The 24,239-nt window shown below is 33.1% G+C and overlaps 1 protein-coding gene and 1 long non-coding RNA gene across 2 annotated transcripts in view; both read left to right on the top strand.

The window, feature by feature from the left end:
* Window positions 1–24,239, top strand: part of LOC127724622 (uncharacterized) — a 311,306-nt gene that overhangs the window by 21,207 nt on the left and 265,860 nt on the right. The window lies entirely within an intron of this gene.
* The window catches only part of LOC127724580 (uncharacterized), a 49,812-nt gene continuing 27,411 nt past the window's right edge, over window positions 1,839–24,239 (top strand). Inside the window, exon 1 of the mRNA XM_052231604.1 lies at window positions 1,839–2,118. The gene's annotated coding sequence lies outside the window, so the exon portion shown is untranslated. The remainder of the gene's footprint in view (window positions 2,119–24,239) is intronic.

Below are 24,239 nucleotides of genomic sequence, written 5' to 3'. Positions count from 1 at the left end.
ATAACGTTATTAGGTGCATACATCAACGATATTTGGTCTTTTTGTATATTAATCAGTCCGTTATCTTTCTCGTTTGAATTGTTATACACTGGTCGTTTTGATACTCTTTGGTCGTTATAGAATACTATCTGCGGGGTTAGCCATATGGTAACCTATAGTTAATTACATTAATGACATTTAGCATTGGATAGCGACTTGTCGCATTGGCAATCATATTACCGGTAGCACTTTAGCGTATCGCGGCATCGGACTTTAGCGTGTTCCATTAAATAGCACAAACTATCGCACTTCGTTAAGCGTGACCATCGCATTGTAGCGTCCCCATCTCACTTTAGAGTCCTACATATATATATAAGTAAAACAGTATTTAAATTGAATAGAACACTGCATGCATCATCGTTCTAAAAATAGAGTATTACATAAAATATCTGAACTGTATCCCTGTTGGCAGGAATTAAATCCATTACTCGAAGATATATCCCCGGTAAACAGAAGGGACCCATTTATGAAATTTTCTTTGGGAGGCCACTGGTCAGAGAGGCAGAAAAAAGCCCCATTTGTTATAAACATGATAAAGTCGTTTATTCTGTGACAACAGACAAGTTTGTGGAATATCTAAAGTACGCAAATCACATAATCAATTTATAAAAGGAAAAGGCCACAGCTCTGTAGGAACCCATAGATTAAGGAGGGTCTCATATTCTTATTGCTCAAAGTAAGTCTACCACCAACCGCTGAGAAAAAAAAATTACGACATGTACAAGTGTTATGGACCAACTAGCGTAACGGTTAAAATGAACCAGACACCATGAACACAAATTAAACAAAAATTGATAATCATAAATTAAATAACAGCTATCACACAGATTTGAAAGAAATATATTTTTATTTGGAGCAATGCCTTGCTGATGAATCATTCAGATGATAACTCAAAACAGCTTTCACCAATCTTCATGAAACTTTGGTGAATTGTTTAAATTTATTGACATAAGTTTCCTTTCCATTTCTATTAGATATTTTTGATACCTGGTTTTGGAGTATAGGGACTTTATTCATAATAACGGGTTGAAATTATCGCGTTTTTTGGACAATGTCTCAAAAATGCTTAAACACATTTTCATGAAACTTGCTGAAATGTAACGTAAGCTCCCTTACGATTTTTAATATATTTTAAATTTTACTTATTCCAGTTATGGGATTTTATTTATAAGAATTATTCATGAATTGTGCCACTGTGTGCAAGTTTTTTTTTTTTTTTATTTTTATACCCCCACTTTTTGTCTTTAAAGAAGTGGGGGTGGGTATACTGTTTTACTTCTGTCTGTACATCCTCAAGCCAGTCAGTCCTTCCGTCCCATGAATATTTTTCGTTGCATCTTTCTCAGGAACATATTTTACTTATTCCAGTTATGGGATTTTATTCATAAGAATTATTCATGAATTGTGCCACTGTGCGCAAGTTTTTTTTTTTTTTTAATTTTTATACCCCACTTTTAGTCTTTAAAAAAGTGGGGGTGGGTATACGGTTTTCCTTCTGCCTGTACATCCTCAAGTCAGTCAGTCCGTCCGTCTCATGAATATTTTTCTTTGCATCTTTCTCAGGAACATTACAAGGATTTCTGAAATTTGGTTTCAGGGTTTATATGTGTCAGCTATACCATGTGATGCTTGATTAGATTCATCACTCAACAACCTTTGTTTACCTTTTACTTTAAGGGTATGGGGCCATAATGGGGGTATATTAGTAGCTCACAGATTCACTTCTTTGTTTTAGATTTTTTTTGGGGGGGGAGCTGGCTTTTTTTTAGCACAGCTCTTTATTTAGCACATGATGCAGCAATTCTAGAAATCCAAGAAAAAATAGGCATTTATATATCTATGGAGGAAATCCTGATATCAAATTAGGGTTGTGTGGCAGACGTAATTTCTTTATTTTAAAAATTATATGAATCATTATACATATGTTTATGCTCCTTATTTTAAAAAAAGTACCTATATGTAATTAAATAATTACTTTCTCTTATTTTTTTTAGCTCAATTACAAGATACAGTATGCCATTCCAGCTTTGATGAAATAAAGTAATGGTTTGATTTGGAGTGCTTTATTATTATAAACAGGTAAATTGTTTTATCCTGATATCAGCTAACTATTGTACAATGAGACAACTCTCCCCAAGAGTCCAAATGACACAGACATTATCAACTTTGGGTCTTTGAATGGCCTTCTACAATGAGTAAAGCCCATTCTGCATATTTGGCTATAAAAGGCCCCAAAATCACAAATGTAAAACATTTCAAAGGAGAAAATTAATGGTCTAATTTATGTAAACAAAAATGAATGAAAAAGAAATATGTAACACAGCAACAAACGACAACCACTGAATTCCAGGAACATACATTGTACATACGGAATGTGGATGGGTTAAACATGTTAGCGAGCCTGGCTTTTCTTCCTGTTTTATAATTTGTGCAAATAAATTTCTGTTCTTACATCATGTACATTGTAAGAATATTGTATGATGTAAACTCAGAAATTATTGCAATGTTTTTATGAGGCAACTTTGAATATCGCAATAAAAGGAACTCACATTCTGAAATCTATACATATAACTGTACAAGTATGCAGATTTTTCTGAAATCGCAATTATAAATCTCACATTTTTGTCCATTCTTCAAAAATTGCAAAAATAAATGTACCCAATAATCATGATAATTTCTTAATTAAATCAATGTTAATGAAGTATCTGTACCAGCAATAAAATTTATTTACACAGACATGACAGATATTAATACAATAATATACTGAACTTGCTAGCAAAATTTTTTTAGCTGTGGATTACTGATATTGATATTGAAGTATTCCTGTCGGAAAAGGCGATACAAAACAAAGTAAATTAACATAAATACATAAATTTAAATATTTATTACATAATACATCTTATAGGCACATCTGGGTTTTTGTCTCGCCTTGACGGAGTCAAAAAGCGAGACATAGGTATGCTGTTTCCGGCGACGGCGGCGTCAACAATGTATTAGTTTGTGATTAGGTCTAGTTCATGGTGAACCACAAGTGGTAGGTCAATGATATTTGGTATGCAGTTGTATTAGCATTGGCACATCTCATTACCATGGAGATTATTTGGCCCCGCCCCCTCAGTCAAGGTCTATTGACTTTGAAACTTTTCATAGTTTACATGTATTAGTTTGTGATTAGGTCAATTTACGGGGAACCACTAGTGGTAGGTCAATGATATTTGGTATGCAGTTGTATAAGCATTGGCATATCTCATTTCCATGGAGATTATTTGGCTCCGCCCCCTTAGTCATGGTCTAGACTTTGAAAATTTTGCTAAGTTAACATGTATTAGTTTGTGATTAGGTCAGATCAAGGGGAACCATTAGTGGTAGGCCAATGTTAATTGGTGTTCAGTTGTATAAGAAATTAGCACATCTCATTTCCATGGAGAATATTTGGCCCCGCCCCCTCAGTCATGGTCTAGTTACTTTAAAACTTTTGCTTAGTTTACATGTATTAGTTTGTGATTAGATCAGTTCAAGATGAACTGCTAATGTTTAGTCAATGATATTTGGTATGCAAATTTATTGGCATTTGCAAGTATCGTTTCCATGGAGATTATATAGCCCCCACCCCTGATCATGGTTCATTGACTTTGAAACGTTTACATAGTTTACAAGTTAAAGTTTGTGTTTAGGTTTGTTTAAACACATTGAAACATGTTAAAGGGAACGACTTATTATAAGTCAATGGTATTTGGTATGCAGTTGTATTAGCATTGGCACATCTCATTCCATGGAGATTGTTTAGCCATGTACCTTCAGTCATGGTTCATCGACTTTGAATATTTGCATAAGGCCAAAATTAAAATTAAGTTTGTTTCCCCTTACCCGACCGACCCTCCAAAAATCCGCCGACTGAAATATTTTTTTTCGAAAATCACGTTGTTGTTTTTTTTTTTTTTTCGTTTCGCTCAAAAGTTCGTTTTTTTAATTTCGTTTCCTTGAATGGTCCATATTTTCAACATTCCGCGAAATCATTGTCGCCCGTGTGTTTGCAGCAAAGGGTAAACAACGTATGCAAGGATACTGAAATTGGAATGGAATAATGTTTTAAATAAATGCATCCGAGCAATCTTATCTATTGTAAAATTTCATGCAAAATGTATTTGAATAGACAAGATGTTTACACAGGTGTTAATTGAGCTTCCTCTATAATGCTCTACTTTCCTTATTAAAGAAGTGATGTAGATTTGATTGACATTTTAATGGATCATGATAATTATTGTCACATAAACTGCTGAGAAGAGCCTACTTAAAAAGCTCCGAGCATCCTCCAAGCATGCTCGGAGCTTCCTCGTAAGAATAAATCTATGATCCCTTACATTGTTCAATAATTAAAATTATCTTGGGAATAAATTTACTCAAAAAATTCTGAGTCTTTTTGAAGGATATATAAACTTGGAAACGTGTGATGGAATATTTTCACAGTTACTGTTTTTGGAGATTCTTATATCTAGCATGTTTAGCAAAAGATGTTGGGTATACATGTATGTCAATGAGACAGCATCCCCAAAACAGACAGAAATTGCTTTGTTCTCAGTTTGAAATTGCACACATATTTTTGTATTACAGCTGGAATTTGATATAAAAAAAGATGATCTGGTATAATTGCCAATGAAGTTTTGATTTACAATTAAGTCATTTTTTTACTCTTGTGATTGGTTCAGGTAAAGATTAACCACTGATTGTACCCTTGTCAATGATATTTGTAGGCAGTAGTTTTATAAGCATTTACACATCATTTTAATTTCCATGCTGACTAGTTTGTCCTGTCCCCTATGTCATGATTCATTCACCTGACACTGCCTGAAACTTTTGGATTGTGTATATATGTATTAATTGTGATTGAGTTAGTCATTTCTGTGTATTTATATTATATATGGTACATAGAATCTCTTTTATTCTGACAGAAAAGAAATACCATTCAGTTGCCTCCAATCTCAGCAGGTGATAGGAAATAAGTTTTCTGATTTTGACATGTTTGAGATGAACCTTAAAATATTATGGCACTTGATAATGGAAAAAAAATTGATTGATTGTGCTGAATGTCATGTAAGCACTTTTGGCTATTTCTTGGCTGTCCATTTGTATTGGTGAACACTGGTAGGCAGGGATTTAATATGAAATGAGCAGCAGAAAAAAATAGGTCACTATTTCCAACTTCATGGTATAAATGTAAACTATACGTAAGGTTGAGAAATTGAGATGATATAATTATGACAAGGTTGTTGATTGAATCATAGGTACATGTACATGTATCTGAAACTAATTGGATGTGTTTTTTTTTCACAGATGCGATTAAAATTAGTTGTGTATATATATATGCATCCGATATTTGTCGAACTGGTTATCACTTTATGATAAAGTGTAAGCATAAATAATGAGAACTCAAGGTACATTTTTTTTTAAGTATGGGGTACTCAAAGCTGTAGCTTTTTTTATAAAAAAAGCAAGCCATACAAAATACTGGCCTGGTAACTGGTGAAAATTCATATTCATTCATAGGCAAAAAAATTACCCTACCCCACCAGAATAAAACTCAAAAAGACCTCCCAATCATGATTTACATATTGATACCAGTCACACTTGAGATACAGGAGATATTCAACTAGTAAAATGTGAATATTTACATGCAGGTAGGAGTTAATATTTATGATTTAAACATTGTCAATGACAAAGAGCAAACAAAAAAAAGTCATGAATTTTGGTATAAAGTTCTGTATGAAAATGCAACTTTTTTCATTAAAATTTTAATGGTTTCCAATAAACAAGCACTAGAAGAGACTGTATAGTATACTATTAATTATATAATGAACTTGCATTTGCAAAAATGAGAACTGCACTATGACCTCAGCCAAATGCGGATTCCGGATTTTGACAAAAAAAGGGGGGGGGGGGGGGGGGGGGCTGCGTGTCCCAACACTAATCGAAGTTATGGACATATAAGAAGTGTATACATTAACCATAAATTGGTTGATACACAAGGGATCAGAGTCCACATGACTCCGCCTCTGCAATTTCAGCCATTTGCTGTGATCTACACAAGAGGCGGAATGCAAGAAGATGTAAATATTCTATTTTATGAAAGTCCAGCCTGTCACAATGAAAATTCCCTGAAAAAAACCGAATACTGAATAGGAAGCTTCAATAAATTAAGCAAGCAATAAGAGAATATTTGTTTATTCGCTCCAACATGACGTTATTATCGCTTCACGGTGAGTACAAAAAATACACTGAGTTTTTCCGTCAGCCGATCCGACTACTGCAGGGTCATTCAAACGTTTTTCTCTCGCATTTCAAGGCGATAATGCTACTTCATGCTAAATTAATTGAAAAGGGCAGGTGCAAGAGCTATACCAACCCACTTGATTCTGGTATTGGTAGAAAGGCCACATTTCAAATTTTTAAAAAAGTGCTGTGCCTAGTTATATAGCGTTCGTGTAAAAGAAATTTCACAACCCGAAGTGCCAAAAAGTCAATAAATCGAAAATATTCTCCACGTTTTATTGTTTTTTATTTACAACACCTCTATTAAAAACTAGGCACAGCACTTTTCCAGTAAAATAAGTTATCCTGATTACAGGGAGCCAAAAACCAGGGCGATCGGATTTCATCTTGCACCTGCCCTTTTGACTTTTTTATGAAATGTCCTTACTTTCAGTTTGAAGTCACGTGACACTAGTGTATTTATATTTTTCTATAAATAAAAGTTTGGAATGTGATTCAGAATAGACCCTTTTCCCTCTGTTTACGCTTTTGACGTGCATTTTAACCTTTAAGCAAAGAAAACTAACTTTGAGTTCAATATGATTTTTCCTGTGTATAAAAATGGGATATTTCTTGAAACGCCCTTAACGTCCCTGCGTTTATTTACAAATCTGATGTTATATACATGTATATCTATATGTAATGTTAAAATCCCCACAGGACCTACTAACGATGCAATATTCTTGGAAAAATACGTCCATTTTACTGCATATATTTTTGCTAAAAGTTTTACAAAACAGATTAAAGAGCATATTGCGTAGGTTATTCAGTATAAGAAAACAAATGCTAATAATATGAAAGTCACACAAATTAGCGATTTTACACATTCATTCACACAAATTAACGGATCTGTCAAACCAATTAGCGGTCGTCTCTTTTAAAACTTTCAAAATAATTAAATAAAATTGAGAATGGAAATGGGGAATGAGTCAAAGAGACAACAACCCGACCACAGAACAGACAACAGCAGATAGAAGGCCACCAACAGGTCTTCAATGCAGCGAGAAATTCCCGCACCCGGAGGCGTCCTTCAGCTGGCCCCTAAACAAATATATATACTAGTTCAGTGATAATGAACGCCATACTAAACTCCAAATTGTACACAAGAAACTAAAATTAAAAATAATACAAGACTAACAAAGGCTAGAGGCTCCTGACTTGGGACAGGCGCAAAAATGCGGCGGGGTTAAACATGTTTAAGAGATCTCAACCCTCCCCCTATACCTCTAGCCAATGTAGAAAAGTAAACGCATAACAATACGCACATTAAAATTCAGTTCAAGAGAAGTCCGAGTCTGATGTCAGAAGATGTAACCAAAGAAAATAAACAAAATGACAATAATACATAAATAACAACAGACTACTAGCAGTTAACTGACATGCCAGCTCCAGACTTCAATTAAACTGATTGAAAGATTATGTCTTCATCATATGAATATCAGGCACAATCCTTCCCGTTAGGGGTTTAGTATCATACCATCATAACATATATGAGAAGAACATAACCCGTGTCATGCCAACAACTGGTTTTTAAATAAATGTGTTTAGTGCCGATGCAAAGACCCTATAAGTGAATCAATATTAACGCCAAAATATGCAATCTTTAATGACCTGACAAAGTATCGTAACTATATCCCTTCTTAATAAGTCTATTTAAAGGTTTTGTTAGTTTCAGAGGTGAATACTGACATTTTTGTGCTTTATAAAGAATATTTCCATAAAAAATTGGATGTGAAATACCTGAACGTATAAGAAGTCTGCATGTTGAGCTATATTTACGAATGATGTCCTTATACCGATGATAAAATTTAGTAAATGTTTTGACTAGTTTGTGATATCGAAAACCCTGGTGTAATAATTTTTCAGTAATACATAAATTTCTCTCGTTAAAATCTAAAACATTGTTACATACACGAGCGAATCGTACAAGTTGAGATATATAAACACCGTAAGATGGTGACAAGGGAACGTCACCATCTAAAAATGGATAATTAACGATAGGAAATGAAAAATCATCTCTTTTATCATATATTTTAGTATTAGGCTTTCCGTTAATGATATAGATATCAAGATCGAGGAAAGGGCAGTGGTCATTGTTAGTATTAGCTTTATTTAAAGTAAGTTCAACAGGATAAATTTCTTTAGTATACATACTGAAGTCGTCATTATTGAGAGCCAAAATATCATCCAAATATCTAAAAGTATTATTAAATTTGTGTATCAGATGTTGTTTCGATGGGTCTTTACTGATTTTTGTCATAAATTGTAACTCATAGCAATACAAAAAAAGGTCCGCAATAAGTGGTGCACAGTTAGTCCCCATTGGAATTCCGATAACCTGACGATATACGGAATCTCCAAAGCGAACAAAAATGTTATCTAGTAAAAATTCAAGGGCATATATGGTATCAAAGCATGTCCAATTGACATAGTTTTTTTGTTTATTGCTACTAAAAAATGACCTAAAAGAGTTTGAACATATATATTCACATTCTGACTTTTTAAATGCCCATTTAATTAGGTGTGTGAATTTTTTCTTAATGAGAATGTGAGGCAATGTGGTATATAGGGTAGAAAAATCAAAACTTTGAACAGATTCAAAATCACCAATATATGCATGCAATTTATCAAGTACTTCCAACGAGTTCTTGACACTCCAAAAGTAATTAATTCCACTATTTTCGAAGGCCTTATTTGAACAATTTATTATCAGGTTTTTGATTGTACCAAGTGTACTGGTAAGAAGAATAGACAATTTAGTAGTGGAACAATGGCTTGAAGACGAAATGAATCTATATTTGTAAGGTGTTTTGTGTAGCTTCGGAAGCCAATACATAGTTGGGACTTTCATTGTATTTGGTTCTGCTTGTAAAGCGCTAGCTAAACGTTTATGTTTGTTACAGATGTCGTTTTCTGAAAATGGAGTCAGTTGGAATGTTGGTGAATTGGTGATTTCTTTTTTCAGAACCTCAAGACTTTTTTTAAAGTTTACGTCAAACAATATGATATTCACCAAAAGGAGGTGACCGATTTTTTTTCATCACTTTCTTGCAGCTGATGACAAAAAACATATATGACACATACAAAATTAACAATATCTAACATTTAAAACCGTTTCTTATGAAATGCCAACCTTTTTTTTTTGTTCGAGCGCCACTGATGAGTAGGCGAAATACGCGTCTGGAGATATATATCATAAGCCTGGTATCTTTGATGAGTTTAAAAACAAATTTATTTTGGTCAAATGAAGTGACTTATTCGTTTCAGAAGGAAATATAGGCTTACAAATGTATAAACACAGGCTATTTGACTAAAAACTTGCAAACTATCATACTTTTGAAGCTTTCAACATTGTTTAAACGGAGAGTAGACAGAACAACTTCAATTCTATCTAAATTTGCATAAATTATTTAAGATAGTACATAGCAGTCAGGATTCTGCTTCGTCAAAATTATCTCCCCATTACGCCACTCAATTTTTATAATAGTTAAAATGGAAGCCATTGTAGTGATGACGCGCTGTCAATTTAGCTCTTGAAAACCGATCAATTTATCCACACAGCATCATTACGATCCTTATATGCCAGTTTTATCTTAAAAGACAAATGTATCTACTTTCTTTTGAGCCAATCTAATTAAAATATAGATCTCGGATTTCGTTATACTACGTTATACTACATACGAGACTGTAGTATAACGTAGTATAACGAAATCCGAGATCTATATTTTAATTAGATTGCTTTTGAGCATCATTTAACGTACTTTTATGCATTTGATCAACTTAAAACTATTGTCTGATCGGTTGTCGGGTGAAAAGTTCAAAAATATTTAAAAAAGAATCTATAAACAGTTTCTTGGATTAATTTGAACTTCTAATGAGTGCAAATTCCTACCAAATTTTCTTTAAGGTTATAATCACCAAACTTGGCAATAATGTACCTCTGGGTACAAGTAAAACAATCCGATTTTTTTTTGGTATAGCTCGCCTGGTTCGGCAACTGGAGTGAAAACAGTGACAAAATCCTGTAGGATATTATTTTCTCCCATAGGATTTTTAAAGATCCGACAGATAATTAAGAAATCCTATAGGATAAAGTCAAAATCCTACAGGGTATTAAAATTCTATGGGATTTATAATCCTTTAGGAGAATAAAAATATCCTACAGGATGTATTTTCTCCCCTAGGACTAAAAAAATCATTTGGGAGGAATAAAAGTATTTCCTACAGGATATGTTTTATCCTTTAGGATATATTTCTAATAAAATAATCCTGTAGGATAAAATATATCCGATAGGATTAATAAAAATCCCAAGGGATTTCATTACAGAAAAAATATCCTGTGGGATAAAAAAACCCCTAAGGAATAACAATAAATCCTAAGGGATAAACAAAAATCCTAAGGGAGAATAAAAATCCTATGAGAGATTAAAGCAAATCATAATAGAGAAAAAGATCCTATGGGAGAAAAAATATCCTATGGGAGAAAGAAATATCCTATGGGAGAAGGAAATATCCTATGGGAGGAAATAAATCCTATGGGAAAAAAATCCGATTTGAGAACAAACCCAAGAAAAGAGACTACTTTTTATATGTTCTGTTACTAAGCAAAAGTATTATTTTATTTGACCAAATATCCTCAGATTTCATTGTTCAAGAATTGCAGATAAAAGTACTCCGAAAGTTGATGTGTGGTTGTTTATTCCACATTTGCTAAAGGTATAGGGGGAGGGTTGAGATCTCAAAAATCATATTTAACCCCGCATTTTTGCGCCTGTCCCAAGTCAGGAACCTCTAGCTTCTGTTTTATCTGTGTGTGTTTTTTTAAATTTAGGTTCATTTGTATGTTTCGGAGTTTAGTGTAGCATCCATTTCGCTGAACTAGTATACATTATTGTTTAAGGGCCACCTGAAGCCCGCCTCCAGATGCGGGATTTTATCTCTGCGTTAAAGACCCATTTTGAACTCTTCAAGGCAACTGTACTCAACCCTGTTGTTTTACTGAGACAAGACAATGACACAATCTAAACCACAACTTTAAAAGCTAAGAAAAAAAATCAGTGGCAAATTCAAACAATACATGTTGTTGGGGCTAAGTATACCACCAGCTCGTAATTGAAAGTAAGGGAAAGTCGGAAATATGTGTCCAACAGAACTTAAAAGCAACCATAGGTTTGCATTCATCTCTGTTGAGCTGCTATCCAAATAAGAGTTGAACTTCGTTGTTTTCTGTAGGTTCTGAGAGATAATCATCTGTTGGACTATTGGACATACAGAAAGATATACAATGTAAAAGAAGATTGTATATAGCTCCCGCTCCTATAGTGGGGGTATAATTATTTTTACCACCAAAAAGGTAGTTGTCTGGTAACACAAAAACACATAAGAAAGTTAAGTTTAAACATTCTAATAAATGAATAAATTATCTTCTATAGAAAACAAAATAGAACAGTCTTTTGTCACTATGATTTATCAAAACTGACTTTTTCATTAAATTATAACTCCAGATTGTTTAAAATTTTCACATTTCTTTATTTTTCACAGTTTCTTCAAAAATGTTGCATCTTTAATTTCTTCTCTGTACCTAGCTAATATATATTTGAAGCGATAGCTGTAAAATAAAGAAAAATCATAATTAATGTTTAATGGAAAACAACAAGTTAACATAATATTATAAGCCTTTTCTTAAATCATGTAATGATGATCTCAATATTTTTAACAAGAAGTCTTTTTGAATAAAAGTTAATTTGAATATGATATGCAATAGTATTTTTCAAATTTAATGTACATGCATAATTGGTTAAAAAATAGTACTGTAAAACATGTGCAACAAAGGCTCATTCTACAATTACACAAAAATAAAATATTTGAAAATCGAATATAAGTAGGTAGCATTCCATGAAGTTTTATTTTAGGTGGACATGCATGAAGAGTTTTGCCAGTTACTGTATTTCTTCGATTTTGTCCTCAATATGCATGAAGTATTTGCAACTGGACAATTACATTAACAACAATAAACCCATCAGCAGATTTTTATAATATCCCAAAAATATCAACTAGAAGCTCTAAGGAGCGTGTTTTGTTCACCTAGGAAAAGATGGTATACCGCAAACAAAAGGTGCAAAAATTAGTACACCATATCCGGATTTCGACAATCAATGTCTCTTCAGTGATGTTAGTAAATCTAAACGGTATTTGGAAGGCCATATAATTTACCTCAATTTAGAATAGACTCTTGAATTTTGAAGAGTCGTAATAGGATGAACGGATCATATAAACCCGAAGGCAAATAAAATACAAGCCCAAACGAAAAAATATAAACAAGTCTAAATTGAAAACAACGTTCAAACCTATGATTGCGTTGAATAAAAACCGCAATTTTTATACGTGTGCATGCAAAACAAATTTCTTGGTAGAGGGGTCTAAATACAGCACAAACAACATTTTGCAAATGACCAAAAAAGTGAAAAAGTATATTTTAACAAAACGCATTTGACTAGCAGGTCGAACAACGGATGTCCTTAAACCCTGCTAACTGCCATTGGCGATTGCCAAATAAACGGATCACCAGATGTAACAAATGGATCTTAACTATTAATTTAATACCATACAGAAAACAATAAACTTGCGGAAAAGATGGTATACTATATATATACAACTCGTCTAAACATCAGCCCAACAATGTTAGATCTGTAAATTTGCTTTCGCAAATTTTTTGTTCTTCCCTCGAATTTGCGAAAGCAAACTTACAGATCTAACATTGTTGGGCTGATGTTTAGACGAGTTGTATATACATAATGTACACAGCCATGTATCACCATCACTGCTGGTGATCCGATGGATAAATCTGTTGTAGAGTTGTCACTGGTTCAGACGTACATGAAGATGTAATATACATATATGCTGGCAAATACATTACAATTTAAAAACATAGCAAGAATTCTGTCTTTTAATCATATCTTTTAGGTCAGATATTTGTGACTAACGTCATCGATATTTAAATAAACCCAAATTGTATTATAGAACAATTTTATTCATTTATTTAATTTTAGTGAACCAACTTGTTTTCTTGCAAAATCAAGATGCAGGCTGTCGAGAGTCTCCGAAAGTTCTGTATGGAAGTTGGTTGTGGACTTTCTGTTTGCCAAACTAATGAAGCGTTTGTCGACAGCTTTATATCTGTTGAAGACCTGCTAAAATCTCTTTTTCATCCTGATAAAAAACAACAATAATCAAAAATATATTCTCAACTTGTCTTCATTGACATTTAAAACCAGTGGAGCCAGACCTGCAATACTTTTCATGTGCATCTTAGATCAACCTTATTTTTGTTGAGTTTATGAGTTTATATTGCTCAGTCTTTATTTTTTCTGTTTTTTTTTCTGTTGACTGGTTTTCGTTTTTTGTCATTTTTTTTGCTCTCATGACTTATCTACTTTGATTGTCACTTTGGTCTCTTTTTGTCTCTTTTTTTTTGACAAACAAGATTTATGCTTTTTCATTATGATGTACATATCATATTTAGCTACCCATTATGCATTTAAATACTCTCTTTCTCCCCCCCCCCCCCCCCCCCCCCCCCCCCCCCCCCCCCCCCTCTCTCTCTCTCTGCAAATATTCAAGTTCACCCCATTGATATTTATAAATGACACCACAAACGTTACTTACTCTAGCTACTTGTTTGTATATATCTTACATTTATATTGGAAGACCTCCCAATCCCCTCCCGTGTTTTTAATGGGACACCGATCATTGAAATGTTCATTTTCTGCATTTCTTTAAACAGTTAAAACATTTGAAATTATATATGTATTTTCCTATATTTTTGTATTCCTATATGTACAAGACATTAGGTTTTTTTTATTATGATGTACATATCATATTTAGCTACCCATTATGCATTTAAATACACAAACTAAGCATACTATAAGTGCATGGTTAGCCTCAAAACAGGTAAGAAAAGTGACATTAATGACCTTTTATTTGTTTGTACTAACAAGAGCAACACGACGGGTGCCATATGTGGAGCAGGATCTGCTTACCCTTCCAGAGCACCTGAGATCACCCTCAGTTTTTGGTGGGGTTCGTGTTGCTCAGTCTTTAGTTTTCTATGTTGTGTTTTGTGTACTATTGTTTGTCTGTTGGTCTTTTTCTTTTTTAGCCATGGCGTTGTCAGTTTATTTTCGACTTATGAGTTTGAATGTCCCTTTGGTATCTTTTGCCTCTCTTTTGTCATACAGTTAATCTTTATTTGTCAATCTTATCTCATACAACAAAGCTGAAAATAGCGCCCTATTGCAGCGGCTTATCCCTACCACTCTGTTAATATAATTTAAAAAATAATTAAAATGACTTTTTACCAAATTTATTATCAAGAATAGTGTTACTTCTTTTATAACACTTATACTTATAAAGTTAAACAGAAGTACTTACCTCATCATTATCATCATCAGGTTAAATCTTCACATCAATAGTTGCCACTTCACCCTCGGAAACGTCAAGCACGGGAACAAATATTTACCAACCCGGTCAATTCTTTTTTTAACAGATTAACAAAAAACAATTAAGACATTTTAAATAATGCTTTAATTGTTTGATAATTTCTTAAAAATGTTTTTTTGTCATTCTTGAAGTTTAAAATGGGTCCGTAGAAATACCGCAAAGGACCTCCTTAGTGCACTAAGAACAGGATTCCGCACTAAGGACCTGATGAAATGATATAATTGGCAAAAAGGAAATAAATATTTCGTGGAAGGGCAGACTATAAAATTTCAGAGGTTGAGGACTAATTTCCCTAGACAACACACACAAAAAATGAAGTTTTTTTGAAGTTATGAATTTTTAAGATCCACTTGTAAAGTCTGTCGTCAAGTACTTTTAGTTATTCGAACACACCAACTCTGTTGTTATGACTCATTATAGAGATATTTCACTTGAACCATATATTTCATATTTTAGTACTGTAAGTTTTTAATGTTAATTTAATTTATCAACCAAGAGCCTAAATATATAAAAATAACAGAATCTGAAGCGAGATGATTTATCAAATATTTTTCTTTCATACGTTTTCAAGAAAGAATAGTCAACCAAAACACGTCTGAACATAAAAAGGTGTACTCGACTTTCTCTTTTCGATGAAGTTCTTACCCATTCTTTTTGATTTTTTCCCAAAAACTGTCGCCGGGGCAGAGATGCAAATTTATGCTTTAAAAAGATCAATCTATTATCTTTCTTCGGAATTTTTTTCAGGGGAATTTATGATTATGCACAAAAAAGATCTACATGTATTTGCACCTACTCCAATCGACTGTTTTGTAAAAATGTGACTATAATTTTAAAGTTTACAAGTATTTCTAAGCTCTATACCATAATTTAAGTCAATACACATATATCAGATGCATAAAATCCTAAATTATGCACATTCATTAAAATTTTAAAGCCCATAGAAGCAGATGTAAACAATTCAAATTTTCCAACTTTGCGTTTTTTACCTTCTCTAACAAAGAGTTCCATCTGGGTTTCCGCCTGATATAGGTTTTTGGATGTAATATAGCAAAGTTAAATTTTGAGTGCCAAATAGAGGCCTTTTTGTCTGTTCTCCTTTACCGATTGTGTCCTTTTCTAGATTGTGACGTTTTCATTGAGTCTAGATTCACATGGAAGGTAATGAATCAAAAGCAGGAGACGCTTTCCCTGTTGACTCAATCGGTCTGACACCTTTTGTAGTTCATGCGATTCCCGCAGTCTTGTCATGCTTGTTTTTACCATGATCTGTATTTTCTTTATGGATTTATAAGATTTAAACATCGCTTAACTACTGTTTTCTCTAATATATTTATTCGCACTCTATAAAAGTTTTTACAAGAACTGAAAGTCTAAATGAAGAAGTTAGGTGGGAAACTCTAGCTGGCAGGAGGAGAAGACGAAAATTACAAATGTTTTATAACATTCAATATAAACAAGCTCCGGATTGTCTATGCAATCTTGTTCCACCCTGTGTACAGAGCACAACTGTATATCCCTTCCGAAATGGCAATGATATGATTTTTCCTTTTTGTAGATTATCCCTTACTAAAAAAATCTGTTATACCATCAACTATAAGACTATGGAATCATACCTATTTGTCCCTTCGAAAAGCAGATTCTATCTCAAAATTTAAAATCCAATTAAAAGGCTAAATACTATAAATAAAGATGTACCTAAGCACTATGTATATGGACCGAGGAAACTAAATATAATTCTAACTCAATTAAGATGCTCCTCATGCTCCTCATCTTTCTTAAGTTATGACTTGTTCAGAGTCAATATAATTGCTGACCCATCTTGACTTTGTGAGTGCAACATAGAGACTGTACACCATTTCTTTTTTCGCCGTTCTTTATATACACGACCAAAGAGAAATTCTAATGAACAATTTAAGATGACTCCTTGATGATCTTATATTGAATGTTAAGTTACTAACATCTGGTCATCCGAACCTCTCGTATGAACAACACGTCCAGATATTTAAACATGTATTCGAATTTATAAAAGGTCTGAGAGATTTCTTGTCACATGGTACTGAATAGTGTGTTTGTGGTACATTCACATCATCATTACCAACTTTCCGTTATTATTGTTTCATCTTTTTTCAATAGCTAGACTCGTGAAGTATTGTATATTGCATGCTCATATTAATATTGTTGTGTTATATATTATAATTCGGAGCGGACTTCATAAATATGGTTTACTTGTGTCTAATCCACTTTACTTTAAGTAAATAAAATATGTTTAAACTAAACCAGTTCACATTCCATGGTGAAATATTAGAAAATTTACAACGAAGGGAATATGTTGCTGTTACTGATCGTTACTAGCTGTGCTAATCTTTTAAAAGTGGCAAACGGGTGTTGAAATGGGTTCTTTGATTTCCCACGCATGCCAAGTCCATATCCGTTACGTTACAAATAAAATGAAGAAATAAATAATTAGATATAGTAAAATAATTTAATTTTGGATGTAACACGTCTTCTGATGGGCTGAGAGTTTTTTGTCCATCAGCTCATAGACATAATATTGTCATGTGACCGTGACGTCATCAACGTTTTTTTCTTGATTTCCTCCTTAAAATTGGAATTTAGAATTAAATTATAAGGAACGACTGTAATATTTTTTTCTGTTTATTCGAAATAACCTAAAAAAGTAGCGGGTTATTTAAAAGTGTGCACCACATTTCTTTTAGGGTTATTTCGAATAGACAGAAAAAATATTACAATCATTCCTTAAATAATTGAAAAAATACATAAATTTATAACAGTTATATCATGATTTGAGAGAACAATTTATACAACTAATTTTGAAATTTGAACATATTTAAAGACATAACCCAGTGCGTCGAAAAGAACCAGAAGACTTCTGAACATTAGAATCTAATTACAAAAATCCGACATATTACGATGTTGTCCGTTGATGCTATAAGTGTTAAGATATAATCGATTGGTGTAAATATTGATGGATGCTCAAGGACCAATGGAATAATTTTTACCAAGCATGACGACTCTGAGACATCAATCTAAATAATTAGTAGTATATAACTAATACATTAACCGAACAGTGCTTGTACATGCTGTTAATTATCTAGATAGTTTACAAGATCTTCATCGATAATCTAAAAGCACACACGGTCCATTGAAATTAATAGGGTCCGAATTAAAAGAACCGACAATTCATTTGACGTCCTCGATTCACTGTACGACGTCGGAGCGTTTTAAAATAAGACATCACTGTTCAGTAGCTTCCTGCAGGCAGTTTTTTTCTCCCTCAAGTATCATCTGGTAGGTAACATGCATGGAATATTAAATTCCGAAACTATTGTTATCGACTGTACCTTATAAATGTTAATATAGGAAACATGTGTTGTATGCATGAACATATTTGTTTTTACTACCATTGGATCGTTGCTGGTGATTACCAGTTCATCATGGTACCAGATATCCAGACGACATGAAAAATATGAAACAATTAAATTGAGAAAACTAACGGCCTAATTTACAAAAAACAGTTTACGAAAAACAAATATGACAGACATGAACCAACGACAACCACTGAACTACAGGCTCCTAAGAATGTGGCGGGGTTAAACGTTTGTGAGCGCTCAACCCTCCCCTTAACCTGGGATAGTGGTGTAAAGTACAACATAAGAACAAACTATAAAAATCAGTTGAAAAAGGCTTAACTCATCAGATGGATACAAATAGAAATACATCTAACAAAAACACAAAGTGGACGTGGACGGGTACCAATACATTCCAAAAACAAAAAGACACTAAGTACAGATCTGAGAGTACTCGCAGTTACTGACAGCTAGTTCAAGGCCAATAACAACTAATGAAAAAAATCATGTATCTAAGACTAAAATATCAATCAGTACACATCCAACATCCAATGGATTTAGTGTAAAGACGTCACTAACAGCCAGAGAAAAACATGACCTTGTGCAATGCCAAACTAAAAGTATCGACAGATTGTAGTACAGTGCCAGTACATATGGGTAATATTTAGTATGGTTTTAATTTACTGATAACAAAATCAATATTTACACCAATTAAAACAATATTCAAAGATTTAATTGTTGAATAGGTAACCTTTTAGAATAAGTTTATTTAAAGGAGTGATAAGTTTCCCCGGATTGTATCTAAATTTTCGTGCTCGGATTACAACATTATTACCGTAAAATTTAGGATGTGCTATTCCGTTTGAAATAAGTTTTCTACAGGTACAGCCAAACTTGCAGACCAAATTTTTGTATCTATGAAAGAATTTAGGAAAGGTTTTAAGTAATTCGTGGGTACGAAATCCCTGACTTAATAATTTACTAATAATACATAGATTACGCTCATTAAAATCCAAAACGTCACTACAAACACGATCATAGCGAACGAGTTGGGATATATAAACACCGTATATCTAGCATATTTACCTTTCTCATAAGAGAAAAAGGCTTTATATGAGTTGCAGCAAATTAATGCAACCAGATTTATCAAACGAATCACAAGGATCATCAAATGCACGTAATTTATCTAAAACATCCAAAGAATTTTTTACACTCTAAAAATGGTTAATTCCACTGTTTTCATATGTTTTATTACAAACATTAACGATAAGTTCTTTGATAGTAGTTAAGGAACTCGTTAACAGCACCGAAAGATTAGTAGTGGAACACTTTCTAGAGGCCGAGATGAAACGATATTTTACGGGTTTTTGTGTAGTTTAGGTAACCAATACATAGTGGGGACCTTCAAATGTTTCGAGGAGGCCTTAAGCTGAGCTGTGGTAGTGAAGCATATTCCAGAAACCCATATTTTTCTTACCAATATCATATACTACCTCATGAATATATTACCGTAGCTGTATTTGGCAAAACCTTTCGGAATTTTGGGTCCTCAGTGATCTACAGCTGCGTACTTTTTGACCTTATCAACTTTTTTGATTCGAGCTTCACTGATGAGTCATTTGTAGACGAATCGCTTCGCGTGTCTGTCTAGAATACAAAATCTTAAGCCTGATATCTATGAAGAGTTTATAGTATGTTTTTTTAAATGTTCAAACTTGTTTTCTAATCTGTTGAACGTTAAAGTAATTTTAAAACACGGAATATGCACAGTAAAATTAATAAATAACTAACGTATATATGTTACAGTGAATTTGTAAAATCAGGAATAATGTGGAATCCCTGATTTTTCTGGAATTTTGCATAACCACTAAAATCAATAGGGATTATATATAATCAGTTTTTACAAAATTACATAGAATTGTTTAATAATTTGTCAAAATGTAGATAATATTATGCTTTTTTCAAAAATATAATAAAAAGTATGTTCACCGGGCTTTTTTTTTTCACGCTTCAGGTTGTGCAAAATTGTCAGATTTTGTTTAGATTATTCATGGAAAACCCAATTTTGTGTGATAAAAAAAACTACACCATATAAGTTTAAAATAGGAAATGAGAAGATAGCTCTAATAATATGCTTTTAGAAAAGAAAAAGAAAAAATGGGGTCTCCGGACTCGTTTTCTTGCTACATTATATTATAGGTAAATTCACAACACATTCTATTACAAAAGTTACTTTACCTGAGTTATCTCCCCTTATGTGGCAAAGTTTGAAAAAAAATGAATCAAACAAAATTATTCTGTTTTTTTTTTGGTAAAATACAGCCATATATATATGATAAAACACATAATGATCTATATCAACATGAGAAGTCTTACACATGAATTACATACTAATCCCGAGATTTGCACATTTCAATAAAGATCTAGATTTCCAAATAAAAACCGATAATTTCACATGTGAAATAAACGTGGTTATTTCACTCTCTGACGTCATACAACAATAGGCGTTGTCAAGACGTCGATAACGTCGGATCAAAACAAATTGTGAATGCGTAGAAAAAAGATATAGTTCCTAACATTTTCTACATTAATTTCATTAAAAAAAGCCATTTGCCAATGTAATAAAAAGAATAACTAATCAAAGAATTCAAATATCGAAAAATATTCAACTCGTGACCGAACAACACTGATAATTAACTCATGCGCTACGCGCATTCGTGAATTAATGTGTTGTTCGGTCACTCGTTGAATATTTTTCTCTATTTGAATTCTTCGATTAGTTATTCTATAAATATTAAATAAGCTTCGATTTATTCACTTATTACTGTTGTTACATTTATAACTACGAATTACGAATTTAGATATTGGATTTCGAATTTCGAAATTTAAACCTAAGATATTGAATTTAAATTTTGAATTTCGAATGACCCATTTGGTCTTTCATAGATTATTGAAACACGTGAAATTAATCCATTTAACGATGTAAAAACATTTCTGTAAATGTAGGTTAAATTCTGTAATAGTTATCCCATGAGGACGCGGTGTGTTAGTGTAAGATCACCCCAATGGCTGGAGGCCAGAGGGTGATCTTACACTGACACACCAAGTCCGAATGGGATAACTATTTTACATCCCAGCTGTTTTAGATTAGACGAAAAACCATTTACAATTCATAAAATCTAGTTTTATAATATACTTTCTATATTACTATATAATATATACCCTTTATGTCCCCCGAACACGATGTTTAAATATGAAACCATGTCAACTCGCCCCACTGGCCAATCGCCCCACACTAAATCGCCACTTTCTAAAAAATCGCCCCACTCTTGTTTAACAACTCACCCCACTTATGAATAAGGGTAAAATTCCATTGAACAATCAGTCTGACAACTCGCCTTATTTATGAAAAGGGTTAAAATCCCACTGAATAAAGGTCTGTAAACTCGCCCCACTTATGAAAATATCTTGCTTCCTTTAAATATGTTAAATTACTGAGAATTGGTATCCAGTCGTCCTGGTCTAGGGGTATGTGTCGTGGGTTAATATGCTAAAGGTCTTCAGTTCAAATCCCAGCATAGACATTGGATTTTTTCTACATAAAGTTTGAAAGTGTGTCTTTTCTCAATAAATAATTCTAAGTTTTATTGTGGATTAGGCATTCCCGCCAAAATATTACAAAACAAAGGAAAGCATGCAAAAGAAAGAAACTCAAGCTGGGGTGATCTGGTAGGGATGATCCGGCTCAGATCACCCCTGGTAGAACAAAGGAGCTGGGATGTAAGAATAATTCAAATTGAATGATCATATTCTCGTATGATCATTCAATTTCAGTTATTCAGAATTTAACCTACATTTACAGAAATGTTTTTACATCGTTAAATGGATTAATTTCACGTGTTTCAATAATCTATGAAAGACCAAATTCATACTGCTATTTGTTCGTTGACATCAATGCATTTGTGTAAGGAGTTGACAAGATAAATCAAATTCCAAGGAAACCGTTGTGTTGATAAAGTGAACAATGGTCATTCTCACATTGGTATACATAAATAACACTTAGGTGACATGTATTTATATTATTAATCGAATATTTTTAAGGATTTGTGATTCGTTAAAACTTGATCACATGTACATTTGTATTTGCTCAGTTTGCACGCCAATACTGTTGTGTTTTGCTTTTCGTAGGTCAAAAACAGCATATTGCACAGGGCATACAGCATGTTACTAAAAATAGATTCTAGAAATCCCCAATTTTACATTGTTCATGCTATAGTTGTTGATTAATAATATAACAATTATAGCCTTTGGTTGAGGTCAATACGATGTTATATCGACCCAGAGAAGCATATCGACCTCGGACTTCGTCCTCAGTCAATATGCTTCTCTTAGGTCGATATAACCTCGTATCGACCTCATACAAAGGCTATAATTGTATAATATATTGCATAAAATACATATTTCGAAGCATCGGTGATCAAAAGTAGAATGAATAGTTGTAACATATTGAGGTGGCAACATCAATATATGTGTTGCAATTAAATTTATTGTTTCCTTTACGGTGTAACGTATAGTGGCAAATATTTCGTGACTATGTTTACGATAATAAGTAAATTATGATTCGCTGTGTTTCTGTATACCATTGTAACAACAAAGATTTCTCAGAATAAAATATATATACAAGAAGTACTATGAAACTCCTCACACAATATTTTTGAAAGGATTAATTTATTCAATTTTATTCTTTAAATAAAGAATCTATGTAAATGAAAATGTTAATGGACATTCAGGAATAAATTTAAAAGGAAAAGGTATTTTCAGAACAAAAAGAAGTTAAACAGAAGTTTTCTCTTGAAAATTTGGACATGTAATTTCTTGTTATTTTAATGTACATGAAGGTAAAGTATCATAGCTGTCTCATTGAAGTATACCCCACTGACGACTATTGACTATTTGTCTAATTGAAACAGGCCTCACGTTTACTCGTATTCAACTTATGAATGTTTTTGTTTACAAAACTAGGAATGCAACTCCCTCAAATAAATTTAACTTTTAAAGGTTTTGTCTATTGTTTATGACCCTTTCAGTTACCAGTATATTACACAACGCTTAGAAAAAATTGGATTCAACTCCTTTAGATTGAACTTAAAAAATGTGAGACCAAGTGCTTCTACAGGCCTAGGGTAAAAGAGGGTAAAAGAGGGACGAAAGATACCAGAGGGACAGTCAAACTCATAGATCGAAAACAAACTGACAACGCCATGGCCAAAAATAAAAAGACAAACAGACAAATAATAGTACAGATGACACAACATGGAAAACTAAAGACTAAGCAACACGAACTCCACCAAAAACTGGGGGTGATCTCAGGTGCTCCGGAAGGGTAAGCAGATCCTGTAAGTGTTTCATGCTATTCATGCATTATCTTCCATTCTAATTCACATAGGACACAATCGGTACTACAGTTGAAGACGGTGAATTATTTAAATATTTTACACTTCAGAGGGGTGTTTAACGAGTGCGGAATCTTAGACAATGACTCTTTAATGGGACCTGGAACGGGACAAACTGGATATGCTGGTTTTAAAAATTCGACAAAGATATATTTGGATTTTTATAAACCCCCAAAGTAAATGATTGGGTATTTACCCCCAGAAATGATGAACTACAAAAAACGCGGTACAGTGGTATGTGGACACTTTTGTTTGTAGGTTTTAAAGATGCTATCAGAAGGTCAAAAGTAATGCTTTCATTAATACGGTAAACACATTGTAGACAAATTTGGATGTTATGAAAAAAGAGAGGCTAGCATGGTTATTCTGCACGAAGACATCAACATTAATTATCATCATATTCTAGACCTGGGATGCCCTAAAGCAGCAAGGATGCTATTTCAATATTATGCAACAACTAAAAAACTTTAAGAATTACTAAGATACGTACATCAAGGAACTAACAAAAACAATGCAGTGTAAAATGGACAATTCAGAATGTGTGTCAATCAACGGTATTAAGATGAATGCA

Source organism: Mytilus californianus, unplaced genomic scaffold, assembly GCF_021869535.1.
Source record: "Mytilus californianus isolate M0D057914Y unplaced genomic scaffold, xbMytCali1.0.p SCAF_1, whole genome shotgun sequence".
Lineage (NCBI taxonomy): Eukaryota > Metazoa > Mollusca > Bivalvia > Mytilida > Mytilidae > Mytilus > Mytilus californianus.
The sequence above is the reverse complement of the archived record's forward strand: the minus strand, read 5'-3'. Positions and strand labels throughout refer to the sequence as shown.